This window comes from Oryzias latipes, chromosome 24 (assembly GCF_053564925.1).
Source record: "Oryzias latipes strain Hd-rR chromosome 24, Olatipes_Hd-rR_3.1".
NCBI lineage: Eukaryota > Metazoa > Chordata > Actinopteri > Beloniformes > Adrianichthyidae > Oryzias > Oryzias latipes.
The window spans coordinates 20,510,823-20,532,180 of NC_136260.1; the positions used below are offsets into that span (position 1 = coordinate 20,510,823).

At 39.0% G+C, this 21,358-nt stretch overlaps 1 protein-coding gene across 8 annotated transcripts in view; it reads right to left on the minus strand.

The window, feature by feature from the left end:
• The window catches only part of sipa1l1 (signal-induced proliferation-associated 1 like 1), a 67,408-nt gene extending 59,587 nt beyond the window's left edge, over positions 1-7,821 (minus strand). For 3 of the 8 annotated variants that reach the window (XM_078942957.1, XM_078942955.1, XM_011491494.4), the window contains exon 1: positions 7,603-7,821. The gene's annotated coding sequence lies outside the window, so the exon portion shown is untranslated. The remainder of the gene's footprint in view (positions 1-7,602) is intronic. The other 5 variants (XM_020714675.3, XM_078942956.1, XM_078942954.1 and 2 more) reach the window with 3 other exon arrangements.
• Between the last annotated feature and the right edge of the window lie 13,537 nt (positions 7,822-21,358).

The window sequence follows — 21,358 nt, forward strand, 5'->3', positions numbered from 1 at the left end:
AAGCAACAGCTGCAATGAAATACTTGTGATAACTAGAAATGTGTCCATAAGATGGCTTTGGAAAAAAAAGTCTATTTTTGCAGAATTGTTTTCCAAAGCACTTACATCATATTGGAGTCCATGCTGACCAGCAACTCCCGACATATTTTTGAGGAACTAAAGAGGAATTTTGATTTGATTGATTATGATTAAATTGGAGATTTTATTTTTAGGCCATATCGCCCAGCCTCACGTCCTTCTATATAATCAATATTTCCATCTAAACATGCTGTAATAAAGTTATTGTCATTCATTATCAAGCATTTTTGTCAAATACATTTATTTATTCAGTCACTGAAGGAGCTGTAAATAATCAGCACATTACATGGAACTGGACCACATTTATCCGAAAAAGCCTTACTTATGTATGCGTTTCAAAATTCTCAAAGCTAAAAATAATTAAGAAAATTACTCCCACGCTAGATTATAAGATTAATTTGTAATAATAGCTTGGTTTCCTCAACAGAAAAAAAATAAAAATGTTGAAAATTACATTTTTAATGAGCTCAGATTAACTACTACAGTAACTAAATATTGAATTCAGTTGGTTAATGCAGCCTAAAATGTATCTGTGAGTAACTCAGTGCCACGTCTAGATCCTATAAAGGTTTCACTGTGGAATCTGCAGCAACCAGCAGTATCTGTCGCCCAACATGTGGATCTGCACGGCCGGAAAAGTGGAGAGGATTCAGCCAAAAGTTGCTGCACGCTTCAGTAAATCAAAACAGATTCGTTTGTGTGTCATCTCTTGCATTGGAACAGGAGAAGCAGCACAAGTGGCTTTGTTAAATTCCAACTATCCATTCGGCTTAAAGACCCACTTTGACTGACTATCTTTTGAGCTATTGTAAAAGTGTCCCCAGTGGTCTTTTGATTTGAATTTTGAAGCCAAAAAAAAGAAGTTGTTTTCTCAAACATAGTTTCTGCAGAGCAGTAATAAGTTCCCCACAGAGCTGTGGGGGGGACCGAGGCCGTGGAGCAAGCACGCCCCCCATTCGCATCACCCATATCTGAACCAACTGTACAGTTCTGAGCCAGATGCCAGCTCAGACCAGGAAAAAAAGTCGTACATAGATCTAGTCGTCTACAAGTGTTTAGATGCATCAGAATGAAGCAGAGCAGGAAGCTTATGGCCTACTGATTCTATTTTCTACTAAACAAATACAACAGCTTTGTTCATCTAATCCTGAATAACAAGGATTTAAATAAAGAATCCATTTTAAGCTTAATTTTCTTTATAAAACTATCCTCCATCATCAGATAAATGGCTTTAAAGGTTGTTTTGTTTTTTGTCTTTTGACCACCAGATGAAAAACTGTGTATGTTTACTACGTGCAAACATTTTTATGCTCGAAAAACAAAAACAGTAGGCACAAAACCACCCGCCTCGGTCATAAAGGAACTGACAGGAAAACGACAGATAATCCCAGTTTCAGGGATGGGAAAGAGTTTAAAAGCTTTGGACTTTGAAACCGGATTTTCCGGTCTGAACCACCTCTTCATGCTTTGGCACATCTTAAAAGAGCTTTTTGACGGAACGAGACAAAATTCATTCAGGCGCCTCCATCAAGAAGGACATGCAGCAGGTTCTGGGTGTACTGGTGTTAAACGCTGCATTTACAGGTGATGCAATAACAGTACGTCCTCAACATCATCCATTTTCAGGGAGATGCATTAATTAATCAAGTACAATAAAGAAGATAACTGAAAGATTAAAAGTGTGCGTTTCTACAGAAAATGACATTTGGCCTTGGGGGAAGTCTACGTTCCCTCTCACATGAATCTATCATTAAACAATACTTAGTTCTTTGAATAATAAAACAAGATCAATCCAAAGCTTTGAAAATAACATTAGCAATGGCATTTGTGATCAAGATCTCATTTTAAATGAAGCAAATACTCTATCCACTCTAAAAAAAAAAAACAAGAATCATCGAAATAAAATATTTACAAAATATCTAATTATTAAAAAGTAAAATATATAGAAACAGAGTGAAATTAAACAAGAAAAGAAAGATAATAAGAATTTAAGATGATTATTATTCTCTTGTTAAGAAGACGTGCTGTGCTTTACATTATTCAATCCATTTTTATTCTGCTGCTGCTTTTAAAGCTTGATGCAAAAATCAAAAAAAGAATATCAAGCATTTTTGCTAAAATTAGAAATGGCCGATATGCTCCGTCCCTCTAGTAGGCAGCTTTAATTGCAGCTCCAAATCCATCTACTGAGGACAACTTTATAGGAACAAAACTTTCCAGGAGCCACCAAAGATTGAGGGCTTCTTTGAGAAACATACCAGTGTTATTAATCGGTTCATTTCACTGGCTTTCTGCCAGAGAGCTTTAAAACAATTTTATTTTTCTTAAACTCCATAATCTCTTTTTGTTCTGCAATTCAACTCAAGTAAATTCTGACACTTCAATATTATATTATTTTTACAGTTTTGCTTTTGTAGCAGGACTTGACACTATTTCTTGACAGCACGATCCTATAAAAATTCTCAGTTTGTGTCGCAGTATTGATCATCTATTGGGGTGCTGAGTGTCTCAATGAAGATGTGGTTGAAAGATCTGAAGCTCATCACGACTGAACTGGGCTGTAATCAACCGTCGTGTCACCAATGTCACATGAAACACTGGCCGTGGCTGAGAGTGGTAAACACCAGTGCCAAAGTAACACATGTAAAGTCTCAGCAGGCAACTAACAGCTACAAGTGTAGGTGGGGTGTGGATCCGCTCCTTCACAGTAACACATCTACAATTACACCATCTGTTACCAGCAACTGCAACTCTTTCTGCTCCATGTACATGTTACACATACCTGTCTGCTTCCATCTGCAAAGACCAGCATTCTGCACAAGCAAATTTTCATGATAACCTCCAGGTTTTCCAGGACATTTGGTATTTGAATTGCAGGCAACATGTGTTAAACTATTGGATTCATTCAAGCTCCATAGATCCCCCATGCTTCTCTTATTCTCTGATTTTACTGATAAAATATCTAAACTGATTAGATTTGTGGACCAGATTACCTGCACTAAAATGCAACCAAACACGGGCGACAACGGTGGCGACATCCTTTTAGTCCTCGAGGAAGAAGGAAATTTGAGGCGCTCTTTGTCTGGAAACAGATGGCAAGGCAGTTGGAAGAACTTACAGCAACCCAACATGCTAGGGCAGCAGATAAGATCGACAGTTTTTGCTCATTGTTGGGATGTGGCTATTCAAATCCAAAGAGAGCGAAGGCTGCTTATATCCTACGACGACTTTATTAAAAAAGTGGTACTGAAGTAGGATTATGAACACGTTGCAGCAGTAGTCGGTGCTTCACAGCAGACTCAACAAACCAAGTTTCTCAGATCAGCTGCCACTGCATTCAAAGAAAAGGTATTAAGTGAGTTAAGATGTAATTAGGTAAAAGTGCCAAAGAATGAAAAAATCTGCCTTTTTCCTGGAAAAATGTTCTGCTTGTAGCATATTTGGAGCCTAGAATTATAAACATTTTCAACAGAGGGAATTTTAGAGACTTTTAGGTTCCACAGTTTGGTTTCCATTACTGACCAACCTAAAATTTAAGAAGAAAAGCTAAAGAGGGATGCACACGAGAAGGCAACGCTTTTTGACCTCACGCTAAAAACCATCAAAAATTAGGATAAAATTGTAATCCTCAACCTTTTGACGCTTAAGTATGGTGTCAAATCATAAGCTTTATTTCAAGTTTGCAATGTGTACTGTCATCTTTAAACTGTTCTCAACATTCTTTTTTTTTTTATTTACAAGCCTTTTTTTTATTTGGTTTAAGCGGATCCTGACTTGACCACATATAAAACAGCCTTTAAATACAATATGCCAGAATTCTGGACCAATTTCAAATATAGACGAGTGGAAAAACTAAAAAACTTAACGTCTTTAACAGAAGTTTCCAATTGCTTTGTCCATTTTAATGCTAAACAAGAAAATACAGGATTGACCAAAACGGACAGAAAAGACTTAAAATAGTAAAAGAGTTTGTTCTCAAGTTGAACTTTCTGTTCTTTGTGTATTTCTGGTTGTCAATAGGTATAAAACCATGATGCCATGTCCATTTTTTTCTAACCTGTTGCAATTAAAATAAAATATATATATATATATATATCACATCCTTAGGTTTCCTTACAAGGTGAACAAAAAACATCACAATAAAGACATCCAACACCAGGGAAATCTTGGTTTAAAGGCCAAAAAGCCCTGGAGAAATTGCCAAAGGTAAAAGTAACCACTTTCCCTCGTGGACCAGCTTTCATTTTGAAGGCTCCTGTGATGCTCTGACGAGGTACCAGCAGGGCCTCGGTTTTATCCTCTGCAAACCACCACGGATCAAAGAGATATGCAATTTCACATATCAGAGAAAACACCGCCAGGGCTGCTACAAAACAAAACACTGGCTTGCACTTCAAATGTGTCAGGAGCACATAGATGTAGCATTTACAACAAATCTGCACTCAAGTCTTTTGGGCCATAGTCTGTGTTCACAATATGAAACAGATTCCGGCTAGCTTCTATTATACTACGTATTTGTGGTGAAACAAACATTGCTGAGGCATGAAAAGCTGGGTTTTTTTATTCATACTGGATTATGAATTACATATTTTTGTAATATTTTGAGTTTTAATGAAAAAAAGGTCAAAGTGCAGTTCATTTCAAATTTCCATTATCCATTTTTATTATGATTTAATTTCAATTGGCTATTTGCTACCAATTGGGCATCACTACTCTAAATGTTTAATCTACTAAAAACAAAATATGAGGTAAGAGATCACAGCTGGAAATAAGGTTGCTGTCAAAAGGTTACCTGCAAAGCAGTGGAGCGTGAAATGCTCCTTTAAATTATACATGCAGGATAAACATTGCTTTGCCAGCACCAAGCACATTAATAAATTATCATCCCATGCTGTGACATCTATTTAAAATTAAAGAGTAATCCTTGCTCTTGTTTATCAAGAGACAGCTTAAGACCTTCCACAGGCGCAATAACGTGAATGCAAATGAGCTCAGAAAGAGAGGGAGGATAAAAAGGAGGAAGAGACCAGGTGAGGGCGAGACGTCAAAGTGCTGGGGGGGTGGAAAGGCCTGGAAAAGGACGCTGTAAGTGATTGGATGGGTGAAGGCAGGAGATCGTGGGAGGTGGAGAGTGAAGAAGCAACAACAGCACTATAAACAGTCTCTATGTGGGAAGAAGTGTGAAGCAGGTAGGACCCCTTTACCAAGGACATCTATGTCGTCCAACAAACTTGAAGAAATCGCATACATTATTGCTTGAAATGCGACTATTTGAAGTCAACATTCAGTCGTGCAAAGACGGAATTTGCCACCGTTATTGTGCACCGTCGAACACTGTCCAAATTCCATCACTGTTTGGAGCGTCCACCATTTTTTTTAGGGTGTCCGAATCTACAACTCCAAAATCTAGTGAAATTTCCAAGAATTCTGCTGCTAACTAGATTGGAGAATATAGACCACAATGCATTGCGATTGAACAATTTGTCAGTTGAAAAATTTTTTTACATTAATTTATTTTTGTAATTTATCCAAGTTTCCATCATCAGAACCTAGGGCTGCGCAATATGAGGACAACTTGATATGTGCGATATTAGTGATCAATACTGACTTACGATACATGAACAAGTAGCAAAACAAAAAACACCTCATAAATAATTTCCATTTCACTGCAACAATTTGCTGTATAGAAAAGTCAACATAGCTTAAATTACACACCAAATGACCCACGTCTACATAGGAGGCGGGCATTCAACATAAAATGCCCACCTCCAATTGGTCAAATGTGTCAAGGACTGTATGTGATCAATCAAATACTTTAAGCTGCTCTGAAATAAAGTCATTTCAGTGGACATCTTTTTCCAATATGGACACCGCCATGTTGGAGCCAGACGTCATCAGGAAGCAGTGATTGGTCCAAGTCGGTCTGAGTCCATGTTTAATAGAAACCCCTCTAGCCAATCAGGAGTGAGCTTGTTGAAAGTCCACGCCACTACCACTGGAAAGCAGGCGACACAAAATCTGTCAATCAAATGTTTTTCCGATGTTGGAGACGGGGGGCATTAGGCCCCTCCTCCTTTTACTGGACAGTTTATAACTCAAATAACTTGCACTAAAATTAGCAATAGTAAGAACATGTTTAAAAAAAAAGTTAGCAAAGCATGGTTATTCTGACAAAGAATTTCGACCTATTATGGGTAAAATTATACTTAAGATTTAAAAGTTGGCGTCCATTGCTAACTTGCAAGAGGCATCCAGAGGTCATTTGGTTCTTTACAAATTCTAGAAGAAAACCTGCCATGAGCTCTATGGGGAAGGTCACGGCCTTTCAACCCCCCCAAACTCATCCAAGACCAACAGATCTTTCATCTGTCAATCAAAGCTCCTGACACTTTTCACCTCATCTCAATTCATTCTCCTGCTTTTTCCTGAATGCCCCCCTTTACACCCTCCATTTTTAACAGCCTTCTCCATACAGAAAGGTGACAGGCTTCACATTAACAGGCTCTGATTAGGAAGTGTCGTCATTTTTGGGTTCCTCCACCTCTGGGGGGTGGGGGGGGGGCCTCCACAGGTGGAGATGTTGTAATAACAGAAGACGGAGCGTCTGCAGGAGCTTCAATCAGCAGAAGTCCTCCCACCGTGTCATTAGTGCAGACAGGAAGCTCTGACACCAGGAGGACTGCGAATATGCCCCCCCCCCCCCCCAAAAAGGAAACTCCTGACATCCCCCACCACCACCAAATGCATACAACTCAATAATAACCGCCTGATGAAATCTTCATCACTCCAATGCAGCACCATTACATCACTATCCACATCTGAATAGACTCCAAAGACGGCCATTTTGATTAATGAGACTGCTTTTGACAAACCTCTGAGCCAAAGATTGATGAGATTTGACACTTTTTTTGGTAGGGGGGGGGGGGGGGGGGGCACATTTTAAGTTGTGCCTTTTGTGTGTTTTGCAAAACAAATCGCCTGCAGTGTTTTACAAAAACGCATGCGAATAGTTTCTGCATAAAAACAAACAACGTACACCTCCAAACACATTTGCAGGTATTTATTCATTCACCTTTCAGAGATTTGTCCAAATAAGCGCGGTGCGTGCTGGGAGATGCACTGCGGTGCCTGTCTGAAATGTACACCTTACAAAAAAAAATGGGTAAAAGACCTTCAAGTGATTTATTTTATTTCATTTTTTTGTAAATAGAGCCTAGAAACGTCAGTTTTCTGGTTTAACGGTCATTTTCTGAAGGATTTCCTGTTTCTTTAAGAGCGGCGGTGAGTCGCTGCCTGCATGCTCAGCTGCGGTTGTTATGGTGAGCCGAAAGCAAACTGACTGATGGTGGGAAAAACCTTCATCTATTCACGCTACTTTCTCCAAACACGAAAAGGCGTAAAATAATCACGTAAAAACGGTTAGCCTCCCAAACTTTGCAGTGTAGTTGTTTTTCGCCTCAAATACGGTTGACCTAAACTAACGGGGGTGATGATTATCCGCCGGTTTTCGACGACATTTCTTACCTTAATATTCGTCTAGAGCCCCTAGCAGAAAGCTAATCTCGTCACGCGGCGGAATAGACAAAAACCCTCACGCGGGTCCCGGACCTTCGGGTTTCGTCGGCGCCCATGCGCTCTGCCGACCGCGTTTCGGATCGTTTCGACCACAAGAAGTTCATCCAAAGTTGCAGCTGTTGGCTCCGCCCTGCGCAGACGGCGAGGCCACGCCCCCTTCCTCCCAAAACAAGAGCACCCAGTTACTGCTTCATTTGTGAATCCTGCAGAAAAAACACGATTTTTTTCTATCAGAAACAAAACAAAGATAAAGAAAAAGGGGGGGGGGGGGAATGCAGTGAAAACAATTACGATTAAAAATTATTGTATCACTAAATTAAATATTCTGTTGTTGTAAATCAAAATCAAATCTGAGACTTTGTAAAAAAAAAAAAAAGAGTATACATATACATTTGTATTTTATTTACACTATATAAAATAAAAAATGTGTTATATGAATATTCCTCCTTGGGCTAATGTGAAGGGGACGTCCCTTCAGATCGATTTGTTTATAGAAAATAGCAAGTTTAAAGTGTTTAAGTAAGAGGTTTTGATGAGATTTATAGAATATTTTTAACAACTCTTCTTTATCCGGGCTGGGCACCGGCACAGGGCCGGGCACCGGCACAGGGCCGGGGACCGGCACAGGGCCGGGCACCGGCACAGGGCCGGGCACCGGCACAGGGCCGGGGACCGGCACAGGGCCGGGCACCGGCACAGGGCCGGGCACAGGGCCGGGCACAGGGCCGGGGACCGGCACAGGGCCGGGCACCGGCACAGGGCCGGGCACCGGCACAGGGCCGGGGACCGGCACAGGGCCGGGCACCGGCACAGGGCCGGGCACCGGCACAGGGCTGGGGACCGGTAGCCCTGATATGCAGGGGACCGCCCTTCATATCAATTTGTATTTAGATTATTTGAGATTTAAATCTGTTGAAAGTTTTTTATGAAAAGGGTTTTAATGTAGACACTTAATATAGAATATTTGTAACAACTCTTAACATATACTGTGAGGAAATGTGGTACTTTTAGCAAAGTAGAGAAAAAAGCTCTACTTTTGATTGACCTTCCTATGTAAAATGAGTAATAACTTATTTGTGTGGACCTAAATCAGGGACAGTTTTGAACAAAAACGTCTGTCTTAAAGACAAAATAAAAGTTGTTTTAATTGGTTGAACATTTCAGCATCAAAACTTTCTGTCTGACATTATGTTTTTAATTTTTTAAAAGACTTCAGTTAAAAGATTTCAGTTAGATTCAAAGAAAAAGGTGGATGTTAGAATAATGTACTTCAGAAATTAATTTATTTTGAGTAGTTTAGGACACACTAGGAAAAGGCAACACACTTTAAATCATCGTATTCTTTAACCCTATAAAAAATAAGTTTGGCAACAGTATTTGTTATTAAAGGGGAGCTTATGTTGCAAAGACACTAACTGCTGAATGAAATTCTAAATTATATAAGAGAAAGAAAGAACCTTGCTCTAAATAAAGCTGCTCAGCAGGTTTTCTCTGAAGGAGAGAAGGTGTCTGATTGAGAATTCAAAGGAATTCATTCCTCTATCATTTCACCCAATGGACAATTGGTCTCTTGGGTTCTGTTTGCAGGAGTACTAGAACAGATCGGCAAGGTAGGCGCTTCCCAAGAGCCTTGAGATGCTTGTGCAAACAATAGAAACACAACGTTCTTGAAACTGTGAGATTGAGTTTAACAAAAGAGCACAACACAATCATCAGATGAATACTACAGGGGGACACTGTGTCCTTGAACAGTCAGGCACAAATCTTATCTCCCAAAAGTCTGCCACGTACTGTAGAAAAAAAATACTTAAAAAAAGAAACTAAAATCAAATCACCCATGCCATTACCATTTTGCTGATTAGCAGCTCACAAAAACCTAAAGGTTAATTAGTTTCACATTTGAGGCAAGAAAAAAAAAACTTTTGGGTTGGGCTATTACAGAACCCCAGACTTGAATTTATCCAATTTTATTTTACTGTAAAATGATCAAAGTTCAAATAGTTATTCTAAAAAGTAGACGTTTTGTAGCTTCATGAATGCCAACTACCTCATTCTGTAAGCCCAGTAGCAGGTACTTCTGAAGGCGGCTGGTATTGTATGCTCATGAACTTCCACCCACTCCAGATTAGCTCCACTGGTTTAATGTCTCCGCCACAGAATTCAATTGATGTTTGCATTAGAAAGTGTGTAGATGCATTACCGACTTCACCATTTGTCATGCTAGTGCACCTCTAGAGGAAGGAATAAACTTTTAACTGGATTCAAACAAAAAATGAAACAGAAATAATACAAGCATGATGATTGTAGATGGAAGAAAAGAGGCAAAAGAAACTTTGCAACAACTATAGAACTATAGAAATGGTACTACTAAATTGCAGGGAGCATACAGAACAAAGACAAATAATAAAAAACCTGTGAAGATGAAAAAAAAGGCAAATGAATGACATATTGAGGAATGCATGTTGTAATACATTTATTGTTCCATTTTTGAGGAAGGCAAAGATGACAAGAAAAGATTGAGGAATGATGGACTAAAAGAAAAGATGAAATTGTTAAAACTACAAATAAGTATAAGACTCTACACTCCATACCAGCGGGGGGCAGACATGCCCAAAAAAGTTACCACAAAACAAGAAGAAGAAAAGAGACTGAACAGCATAACACACAGACGGGGAGTAAATCTGGACACATTCAAAACTCTTTGAAAAACTATGGCAAACCTAGCATAAAATAGTCAGAGAGTTAGAACAAAACAGTTTTCTTTTTTTTGTGTGTTAAGTCCCTTTCCACTCATAGGGATTGAATTGGACTGAAGTAGGCCAGACTGACCTAAGTCTAATGCCTTAAACACAACTCTCCTGACAGATGGAAATGGGAAAAGCTGTACGAGCATGCTGCAGATCATAGCTAACACTTCCCACTCCAATCATCTTTTGATAGGAAATGCCGTATACTTTTATAGAGCTTTTCTACCCTCCTTGAAGGCCCAATGCGCTTCATATTCACCCATTCAAACCAATGGCGGCTCTGCTGGCAAACGCTGGCGCCGACCTTCCACCAGAGGCAAGATGGGGTTCTGTGTCTTGCCCAAGGACACTTTGACACCTGGGTGGGCAAGCCTGGAAACAAACCTGCAATTTTCCGATCCAAAGTCGACCGCCCTCCCACTTCACCACGGCCGCCCAATCTTTTCATCTGTTGTAAAGCGTTCCCAGTTGTCTTTTAATTATGGCGTTGTCATTTCTTGCCAGAATCTAAAAAACCTGTGACTTTTTCTAGTACATAGTTCCTGCAGAGCGGCAGGAGTTCAGAAGAAATTCCCTTCTAATTAGTGGGCGGGACTGGGAGTGAGCCTGTGTCAATTTCCCATCATGCCTTTGTTGACACTCTCTAGCTTACAACCCCCCACAACCCCAGCCTGACATAACCGGTGCAACAAAAATGGCGGGGAACATTGGAGCTATCAACCTGTACAGTTTGGAGCCAGATGCAAGTTTGGACAAGGAATTGTATGAAGAAATACACAGAAAGGCAGTTTTAATCTTTATTTCCTCTACAAATGTTCTCCATCATGAGAAAATGCTACAAGAACAAAACTCCAATACCACATTTCCATTAGACTGGGTTCTTAGGACGTTGCTTTTCCTCTCGATGACCTTTCACGGGCCCGGACAACCCTAAAACCAGCAGAACTCCTATGGGTCAAACCCCCATACAGGTGCATGTGACCAAGACTAAAATCTGAGGCCACCTCTGGGTTGTCCATTTTATTGTGAACGTTTCTGAAAAAGTCTGTAGAAATTTCCTCTATCATCCGGCTTCCTCCCACCGTGCAAAAACGTGCTTCATAGGTTAACTGGTTCCTCTAAATTGTCCATGGGTATGAATGTGAGTGTGTGATTGTGGCCCTGCGACAGACTGGCAATCTGTCCAGGATGTACCCAGCCATCGCCCACAAGTGGCCCGGATAGGCTCCGGCAGCCCCGTGAAACGGATAAAACCCCTGAAAGGGATAACAACGGATTAGAAGACGAATGAATGAATCTTTTCCATTATGTGTGATGCCAATAAACTAACTCAGTTCAACAGATCAAATTCCAATTTAAAGTTAATTTAAAGGCTTTCTTAAGTTGTCTCAGTGAGGAAAAACGGGCAAATCTTAGAGTCTTGTTATTTTTGGCCCCACAAAACCAACATGTTAGACAAAAGCAACCCTCCATGTGAGAATTTGACCACAACCTCTTTTCCAAAACATGAGGCATAATGTTGGCTGATGCAGCAATAACACTGCAGCAGCCATACGTCTGTGACACATTTAAGATGTCAAAATATGTAGTCAGACATGAGACCCACATAGCAAGCAGGGAGGAATTCCTGGCCCTGTTTGCCCTAAAAGCAGAGGAATGAAAAGAATGAGCCTCGTTCATGACGTTGAACTCAAACAGAGCACCTCCGCTAACAGAGATTGACATGATGGAAGGCGACAAGTTGTTTTCACACACACTGGCTCTTTGTCCTCTTTTTTGAGAGGCATAATGCAGACAGCAGAACACAGACAGAATTACACATGGGTTTTTTTTTTAGGTTGAAACTTCTTTGTCTTCATCTGAGAAAGTGAGTAATTAGTTTTGTTGTACTACATTAGGGTAAACTGTCTTTCTGGTAAAACCTTACTCCACAAGAGTAAAATAAAACAGTCATGATTTGCTTTTTTTTTTTTTTGTTTTCTTGCAGAAAAAAATTATTTTGCAAAAAATGTCAAACTTTCTTAAACCAAAAATGCCAAAACAGGGATGTAAAAAAAGAAAATCAAAAAAACACCCTTTTACCAGTCTGCAGTGGATGCAGTTTATTTTTACCAAATCTTCAAAATCAGGGATTGTTTAAAACAGTCCAGAAGTCTACTGAAATATCAGTGAGGGGCATCAAGCGTATTTATGTGAGAAATTAATACGTATTTGGCAATAATTTGCTTTGTTTTAAGAATGTTTAACATTTGCTGTAAACTACATATTTAACCCTTTAACACCAGGGGGGTATTCCAGAAAGTATGTTTAAACTACCCTGATTTTAAGCCTGAACCCTGGCTGAAATCCGCCTGAACTTGCTTACTCTGGGTGTGTCGTTTCCAAAAGAACGGATGTAGCCACTTCAAAACCAGTCGCTGAGAGGCTGATACTGGGTCTGGGTTATTGAATGACGCGCTCAAGCTCAAAAAATGGACCATGCAATGAAGAGTTCGACAAAAAAAGGGTAATTAAAGGTAAAATAAATAAATATATTAAAGCGTAGAAAGCGGTCAACAAAAAATACAGCAACCCAGCTCACCCCTCTTCCATCTTACACAGGTAAAGCACCACAGGTGAGACAAAGTCAATTAAGGTCACCGCCCACAACTATGTGACCCACCAGCTGTTTACCTACTCAATGGCCTATAATCAAAAACAAATATATATTCATTCACCATAAGAAAGACCACACTTAATTCATGGCACCTAGACCAGATATGAGTTAGCGTAATTATGCTCGACTTGGTAACCCTGGGTTAATGCGCGTGCATGAAAAGTATAACGACATTCTCAGTGGATTGCCGATTTCCGGAGTCACCATGGAAACGTGTGGAGAACAAAAGAGAGCGCTACACTACAGTGAGACGGAGTCGGAGATTTTAATGACGGCTGCATCAGCAAGAAAAAAGGAGTTTCTGCCTCGAGAAAAAGAACGGACAAAGTGTGTTTATATCTCATTTCTGTTTTCATTTTGACGCATATATTTATAATTTTTCCAACTTAAATGAATTAATTAATAAAGTAATTGAGTTACATTTTTTCAACCTATTTCATTACGTTTACCCCACTCAATATTTGTTTTACAACTCAAATTGACATATTTATCTAACTAAATGTCATTTTACTCCAATTCAATTAAATGTTTTTCCATATTAATTTATTCTACTTCTTAAACTCTCATATGTCTAAGTTTGAGCCTGCAGATATTCTCGTTTTTATAACAGAAATGGAATAAATAATATAGATTTGCAATGTGAAACATAATGTCATTTACCATTTCTCAGACTTTAATATTTCAAAAGCAGGCAGTAGTGGTGCTAAATAAACTCATCCTTCTCTCCCTCCCTCTCACTCATGGTGCAGAAAGAATTAAACATAACTGGATAAAATAACTCGGCAAAACACATTAAAACAGCAAAACTAAACATATTTAGACAAAAACCAACACTTAAACCCAAATCCGTCCAGACAGGCAAAGGGAATGGTATCCCACAATTTCTTGCGGTGCCGATCTAACAGCAGAACCAAAGTTACACCCACTTAATTTAATTAATTTGAATCAAAGCAAAATAACTGTCTGATAACTACGTGTTATTTTTAAACCGACTTAACTAAAAAAATGATTTATCTTAACTGAAGCAAATAATTAAGTTAGATCAATGTAAAAAAGTTTATCTTTCCAACATCCATACGTGGTCTTATCACCCTCTCACGGTGGAAAAAGTATTATCTGAGCTTCTTCATCCAATAAATCATCTTCAAATGAACACGCCATGCTGTTTCACCTCTCTGAAAACAAACTAACCTTCAACTAAACCTGCTCCAGACCAGGTTATGTTCAGAGCATGAGTTGCTATGGCAACATGACATACACTGAAACATACCTCCATTTCTGGAACCGAAAGCTGAGGTTATCACTTCCTTGGCCTCAAACTTACCGTGGTAACTAGCATAACCTGCTTTCTGGAATACCCCCCCTGAGCTTCAGCTCCAGTGTTGACATTCTTTTGACTATCATAACTCTGCAACTGCAATAAACCTAATTCTACCTTAGCCTGTCACAGAGAAGAGCATCTTTGTGCCGTTAAGCAGCTAATGTAAAGTGTTGCATGGCGGCGCAGAGCCGAAACGAAAAGCCGCTTTTCTCCACGTCAGAATCAGTTGATTCACGGTCATTGTGTAAATGGCGGAAGAGTTACGGCACATGTTTTCTTTTGGTGTCACCGGCGACATCTCTGGTGCTAAAAGGTTAAAAAAAAACTTTTCTGTGATGTGTCTCAGAAAATGGTTTCACCGGAATTTCCAGATTGAGTTTGTGATCCAAAAAATCAAAAAAGTACTATTTATGAACAGTAAATTAATAGAAAAAGTGTCAACATAAAGTTAGGGATTTGACACAGAAAAACAACCATGCATCTTTCTGTAACCATGTTAACAGCCTACCCCCCCCCCCCCCCCCCCCCCAAAAAAAATCTGTTCGCTAATGAAATTGAAGAACAACCACAGGATCAATGACCAGCACAATCTCCACAATCTAGGACCACAAATAAAGTAATCAATTATAAATTGATCAGTTCTTCTGGTGATCAGCGTTTTTCTCAGACAAACTGCTTTGTTTTCTGTGATTTGTAAAGAAAAGAAAAAAAGTGTATCCTTTGTTGATAACGAGATAACTAATTCTGTTATCATCTACCATCTCTTTATCACAAGAAAACAAGCAAAAAAATGTAAGTTAAGCGAGGTCGGTTGTTTTCGGCCTCTGCGGGTTGTGGTCAAATATTTTTTGCATTATACCTGGGCTCTACCCAAATTAGGCATCACCCAAACTACTGAAGTCAGAGAAAGATTCATAAAGATGCAAAAATGATCAGTTGAGAAACACATGATTTTGTTTTGATGATGAATGCTTTTGTGAAGTTAAATCTGTTAAATATTAGGTTATAAAACACCAGAATGTTGCCTCCAAAATGATGCAATTTTTGCAAATTATAGCAAAGAGCATGGAATTTTGGATGCCCAACTATTTTTTCAAAGGATGCCTTAATTGTTCTATTGAATTTTAACTTTAAATTACCCCTGCAGGGCACAAATATTTGATGATTTCCCTCTTCTTCTTTTTTTTTTTTTTGAGTTTTTTTTCAGGTATTTCAGTAATTACTGCAAACTAAACAGACGTCTCCCAAGAAAAAGACACGGAGGGCTAACATCCGAGCTGTCTGTCAGATCTGCATTGTACAAAGCTTCTAGCACTCCCCTAGCACTCTTCAACATGCAGAAATCTCTTTCAAAATATGTTTAAAAAGGCAACAAAAAAAAGACGCAATGCAAGTTGAAAATACCTCCCGCTTGAAAGCATGCGCACACATGCATCCCCTCACAAAGAGAGTCGGAGCAAGGCTGACTCACACTGCTGTGAAAACACAGAGGAAAGGTGGGAGGATGACATCACAAACTCTGCAGAAGAACAAGTGCCTTAGAGTTGGACTCTTTTTTTAAGCACGCACGCACACACACACACACACACACACCTGTGCATGCGCAAGTAAACACAGTACTTCTCGGCTACCTCTCAATCAAGCCCCCTCCACACATGCAAGCAAATGCACGCACATCCAGAACATTCCCTCCACCAGAAATAACACTGATTGTCCTGAGGAGACGTTTTTGATTTCCAGCTTCACATGGGGGCGACGTGGGCAGAGGCAAGCTGGTGGTTGGCCAGGATGCGGTTCGGAAGCACATGATAGGATTTAGGGGCTGAGAAAAAAATAGATCCTAAAAAAAAAAGAAAAAGAGAGAAATGCCTTTCAATTCAGATGTGAAACAACACTGATCTCTTTCACCTGAAGTCAGGGTGCAGTCCTGCACATTTCTGATGTAATCCCAACATGTTAAAAATCATTACAATATAAGAACTCTCTATTTTGTAATGCTTTAACACGATTAAAGAGAGAAAAAGAGGATTAATGCTTGCTGATGCATTCACAATGACTTCCATGGCAACGATCAAAAATAGTTATCCAGACTGACATGAACAGGAGTAAAGCAAACACAGTGACTGGCTTTTTAAAAAAATATTAATTCATCTTCAAATCTCAATTCATCAGTAAGGAGTTTATTGGATTTACATGTTGCATTTCTGTCATCATGCTGTCAGGTAAGAGAAATTAAGACTGGAAGAACTGACTTGAATGGATTCCTGTGAATCCCTTTGATAAAAACTGTCCTGTATTTATGAAGTCAAATCTGCTGAAAACTGAATCCACTAAAGGGTATTTAAGACATCAATGTCAATTTCATATTAGCTTAATAAACTCATATTTAATCTGTTTTCCCATGGAGACAAGATGCAGCACTAGGAGCCCTAATGTGATTTTACTTAAGTCTTAAGTCTTTTCACCTTAGAAGAGAGGTTGCAAGAGTTAAAACATATCAGCGGCAACGTCTTTAAGAGCATTTAAATGTACAGTTCTGCTTATTTGGCAAACATGTGTGCATTATCTCACTTTATAAGATGAAGGAAAAAAAGGCATTTTTACATCTTCCATGTTGTTTTTAAATCTATTCTAAAAAGATCCTGAATGAAGTCAAACTCGTCAGTCTTCTTTTTTATATTTATCTATGCAGCCGTCACACAACAAATGCCACCTGTTCTGTGTCTTCTGCAAAAACATGAAACATCTGATTTTTCTAACGCTTGGGGAAAAAAACACGTTATTTATTATATATTGTTGGCTCATTCCATATTGAGTTGAAATGATGAAATATTTGAACATCTGTCTCAGAAACAGAAACACTCCTATGAAGTCGACTCTCATTTTGTCTGCAAAAAGACTGAGGTTATTGTCGAAGACACAGCCTGATGAAGCGCCACGCAACGGAGGGAAAAACATCCAAAAAATGAAGTGATTCAGTGTAGAATCTGGCTGTACAAGAAACCCTCCGCCTACACGGCTACATCTGAATGTGTGACTTGGAGTCTATTTTCTCTTCCCATTTTTCTGGCTGGCTGCAGCTATAGAGACACAGCTCTATTTGTAATGGGGGGGCTCTGGCCAGGATGCTTGGACGTGAGGGACCGGGGGTCTGGGTCTGGCCTGCAGGATGCTGCAGCAGTTAATTAAAGCTGATGGGCAGGTATTTCAGGATGAGGAGTGGGTGTGCTGGCTGAGCGGCCCTTCGGCAGCATGCAGTCATCCTCATGAGTAATGCTGGCCGTGAACGTTTGAGTGTGTGGAAGAAGAAAGCCTTTGATGTGGTTCATTCCTTTGTTATGACTGGCACTTGTTTGCGGTTCTGATTGTGTTTCCTAGTGAGACGTCTCATTAATTAAAGTGGAATTAAAATTTCATCTGATGGATGTGAAGTCAGAAGCTCCTTTGGATAACCGTGAGATATCGAAAACCAGACTAGCGTGGGCTTCCTTCTCTGTGTTTGTCTTGATAAATTACAAAGTATTGTTATTTAATTTGTTGCAGTGTTGTGTATTTTGGAACTTTTCAGCCATAGGGTTTTTGACATTTGTGTTTTAGCACAACATTCTCCACAGCCACTACGTACATTTTGTGCATATGGCACGGAGGAAACTTGGTTGTGCGTGGAAATACGTGGAAAAAGTATGAATAAACCACGCTAAGAACACGTAAATCAATGTAGAACATGAACCGTGCGGAATTATTGTGCTTTTTATATGCAATTCATTTTTGATTTGTGCGTCAATGTGATATGTGCACTGAAGAGTTTGTTAGACAAATGTGGAATGGTCATGGAAAGCCACAAATTTGTGTATCCATCTTGCAAAAATCATGCATGATTGCGTAAAATTTACGGAATAATTGCGTATAAAATATCTTAAAATACACTTAAACTGGGTAAATCTCAACCGACCAAAAAGTCTGAACAGTTAAAAACAGAATTCACGTCAAGACCCAACGGGAGAAAACCTTGACGGACATCTGAGAGCATTGACGAATGACGTACTCAAGAAACACTTATGAGTGGCGTAGATCACGCATGTATGTGTGTGTCATACGGCCTTCGAGAACAATTAGGCATGAGAACCGCTCACTTCCTGTTTAATGTAAGGTTCCTTTAAGCAAATGCATTTTATAACTAGAAGGAGCTGACGTTTGCAGGGTTGAATGCTTCATTGCTGAACATTTTAAGAGTTGAATGGTGAAAATAGCTGAAAAATTGTAAAAGGAGTTAATGGGCAAGAAATTGCGAAAGGCGCTTTATGGCATTCAACCCATAAACGGCAGAAATAAAGAAAGAAAGAAATGTTCAAAGTTGACCATAAATAAAGTGAAAACAGCACAATAACAAAAAAAGATTGATTTATGAAAAATGCAAGCGCCGGGAATCGAACCAGCGAGCTTCTGCACCACAGAGAGAAGCAAGGATTCTAGGATTCCCTATGTATTTCAATGGAAGCAAAAATCCTGGAATATCTTGAAAAGTTCAAGGATTTGAAGGACCAAAAGCGGAAAAATTGTAGAAAGAGTTAAGCGGGAAAAAATGGCGGAAGACACTACAACAAAGAAAGAAAGAAAGAGAAACAGGAAAACAATGGATGGAATGCTTTATAGCATTTACGATAACAGTATGCAAATAAGAAAATAAAACAGTTTGTTTTATTATTTCAGATGATGAAGGACATCAATAAGGAAAATTAAGCTTAAAAATGATTGATTTGGGCTGCAAACGGCATCATCTGAATTGGAAGACTGCTGGGAATGCGTTTAAAAAACATGATTGAAGTAGGTCTCTCAGGAATAGTTGTACACTTCTAAGTTTTAAAATGAATTAGAGACTAAACTTCCCTCCGAAAAACCTGTCTAATGTTGTGTGATGTTTACACCTTTTTTTTAAACCCTGAAGGCAAACTTTGCTTCAATTTGTCTTTTCGAGCTTTCTCTGCTATTTTCGTCTGAGCAAAAGATCAGATAACAAAAAAGTATTTTATGTTTACATTTGCCGTTTAAAACCAGCAAAAGATTTTCACGTTTTCCCTTAAAACACTGAAAGAAGCTTTATCTATTGATCTATTTTCAAAGTGTTAATTATGATCATGCTGTTTTTAGCCAATATTTAAAAACCTGTGTCGTTTTCTTGTCCATAGTTTCTGCAGAGCAGTCGTAGTTCTTTAGAAATTTGCCTCAGAGTTATGGAGTTAAGCCTCTCACAACCCCAACCTAATATTAACCGTGTAACAACAATGGCGAGCAATATGGGAAAAATCCTGCGCTGCAGTTCTGATTCAGATTCCAGCTCAGATGAGAATAACCAAAAAGCAAATGGATCTATTCGTCTGCAACTGGATGCATCAGAATGGAGCAGAGCAGCGACCTTGTGGCCCGTCCAGCCGCAAATAAGCTCTTTACTAAACCCCACTTTTTTCATTTGTTCCTGATTCACAACAATTTAAATAACGAAATACTCAGAAATGCAGTTTTAGGCTTAATTTTCTTTAAAATGCCACAAGAACATGCAGACAACACCAGAAACACAATTTTCACCAGAGAGGGTCTTTAACATATAATGACTGACATTATCAACTTTTCCTGCATTCACATGAAACTTTCATGTTAAAAAATGTTTTCAAATCAAGAATTACTACTTTTTGACACTCCTTGTTGAATTACCGGGTAAAATGATGCAGTGTAGCAGGAAGGGATGCTGCCATTCTATTAAGATTCAAGATTCAAAAGGTTTATTGTCATGTGCACAGTAAGAAACAGGTTTCCCTGCACAATGACATTTTTATTTTACTGTCTGCTCCAAATGCCAAGGTTAAGTTAAATAAAATAAAATAAAGATAGGAAGTAGGATACATACAGGAAACTGAAAATTCACGAACATTAATAAAAATATAACTATCTAAAAAAAAGATGTCGTGCAAATTCTAAATGTGCAAGAACAGTAATAATAAACAGTGGTGAACAATGAGGATGTGCAAGGTGCAGTTTGTTGTTCCAGACTCCTGTCAGCTGTTAAACACAGTTTTACCTGCAATCTTCTATTGTCATCTTGATGAACTTCATGCCTTAAAAGGGAAAATAAGAATCATTTGCAACCATTTTTGTTATTCTAATAGTGTAACTTCAATCAAATCCATGAAAATAAAGCAAACATTTTTACTTGGAAATGCATTCGGTTAAAATTTGACGATGCAGTTTGGGTTCAAAGTTCAGATTTAAGCAGGCATATTCTGTTTTTGTGAACCAAACAGTAAGTTAAAAAAACAAAATCTCATTGGAGGCACCTTCTGCAGCCGAGCAGCCCCGCATCATGATACTACCACCCTCGTGCTTCATTCCATGGTGCTTAAAGATCAGCTGCTTCTTATTCCTTTGTTTATAATAAACTTTCATCATTCATCAGATTGAGGAGCATGTTGCAAGAATATGCGAGTTTCAAGTGAAGCTTTTTTGAATCGTTTTTTGCTGAGAGCTCAGAACTGGTCATTTGTAAATCACTAAAACAACTGTCAACCTCTTTTCAAAGATCTTTTGTATTGTGAGGATTATTGTGTTCAACCTGTTTATAGAAGCTGTTTTATATAGAACCGTGATTTTGAATGATGCAGTGAAGAAAATAAGTATTTTTTTCAAAACAAAACCCTTTTTTCAAGCATGTAGTATTTTTTTTTAACATTGTGGAGTTTCAGACACCCGTTCAGACTGCATCACAACAACTGCATCTTTTAAACCTACCTCCTCCCTGCGTGCAGACGATGCACACGATGCATATGCATGCGCTGTACATGAGTATGCAGGGCAGCTCGAGTGTCTGCGCCTCATGAGCTGTCGCATCTCTCGCACAGACAACAGCTCCGCATGAATATTCATCATCGTGGTGATGTCGCCAAAAAAGCTCTAATGAGTTCACAACTTTAACAGCTCAGATGAGGCGAT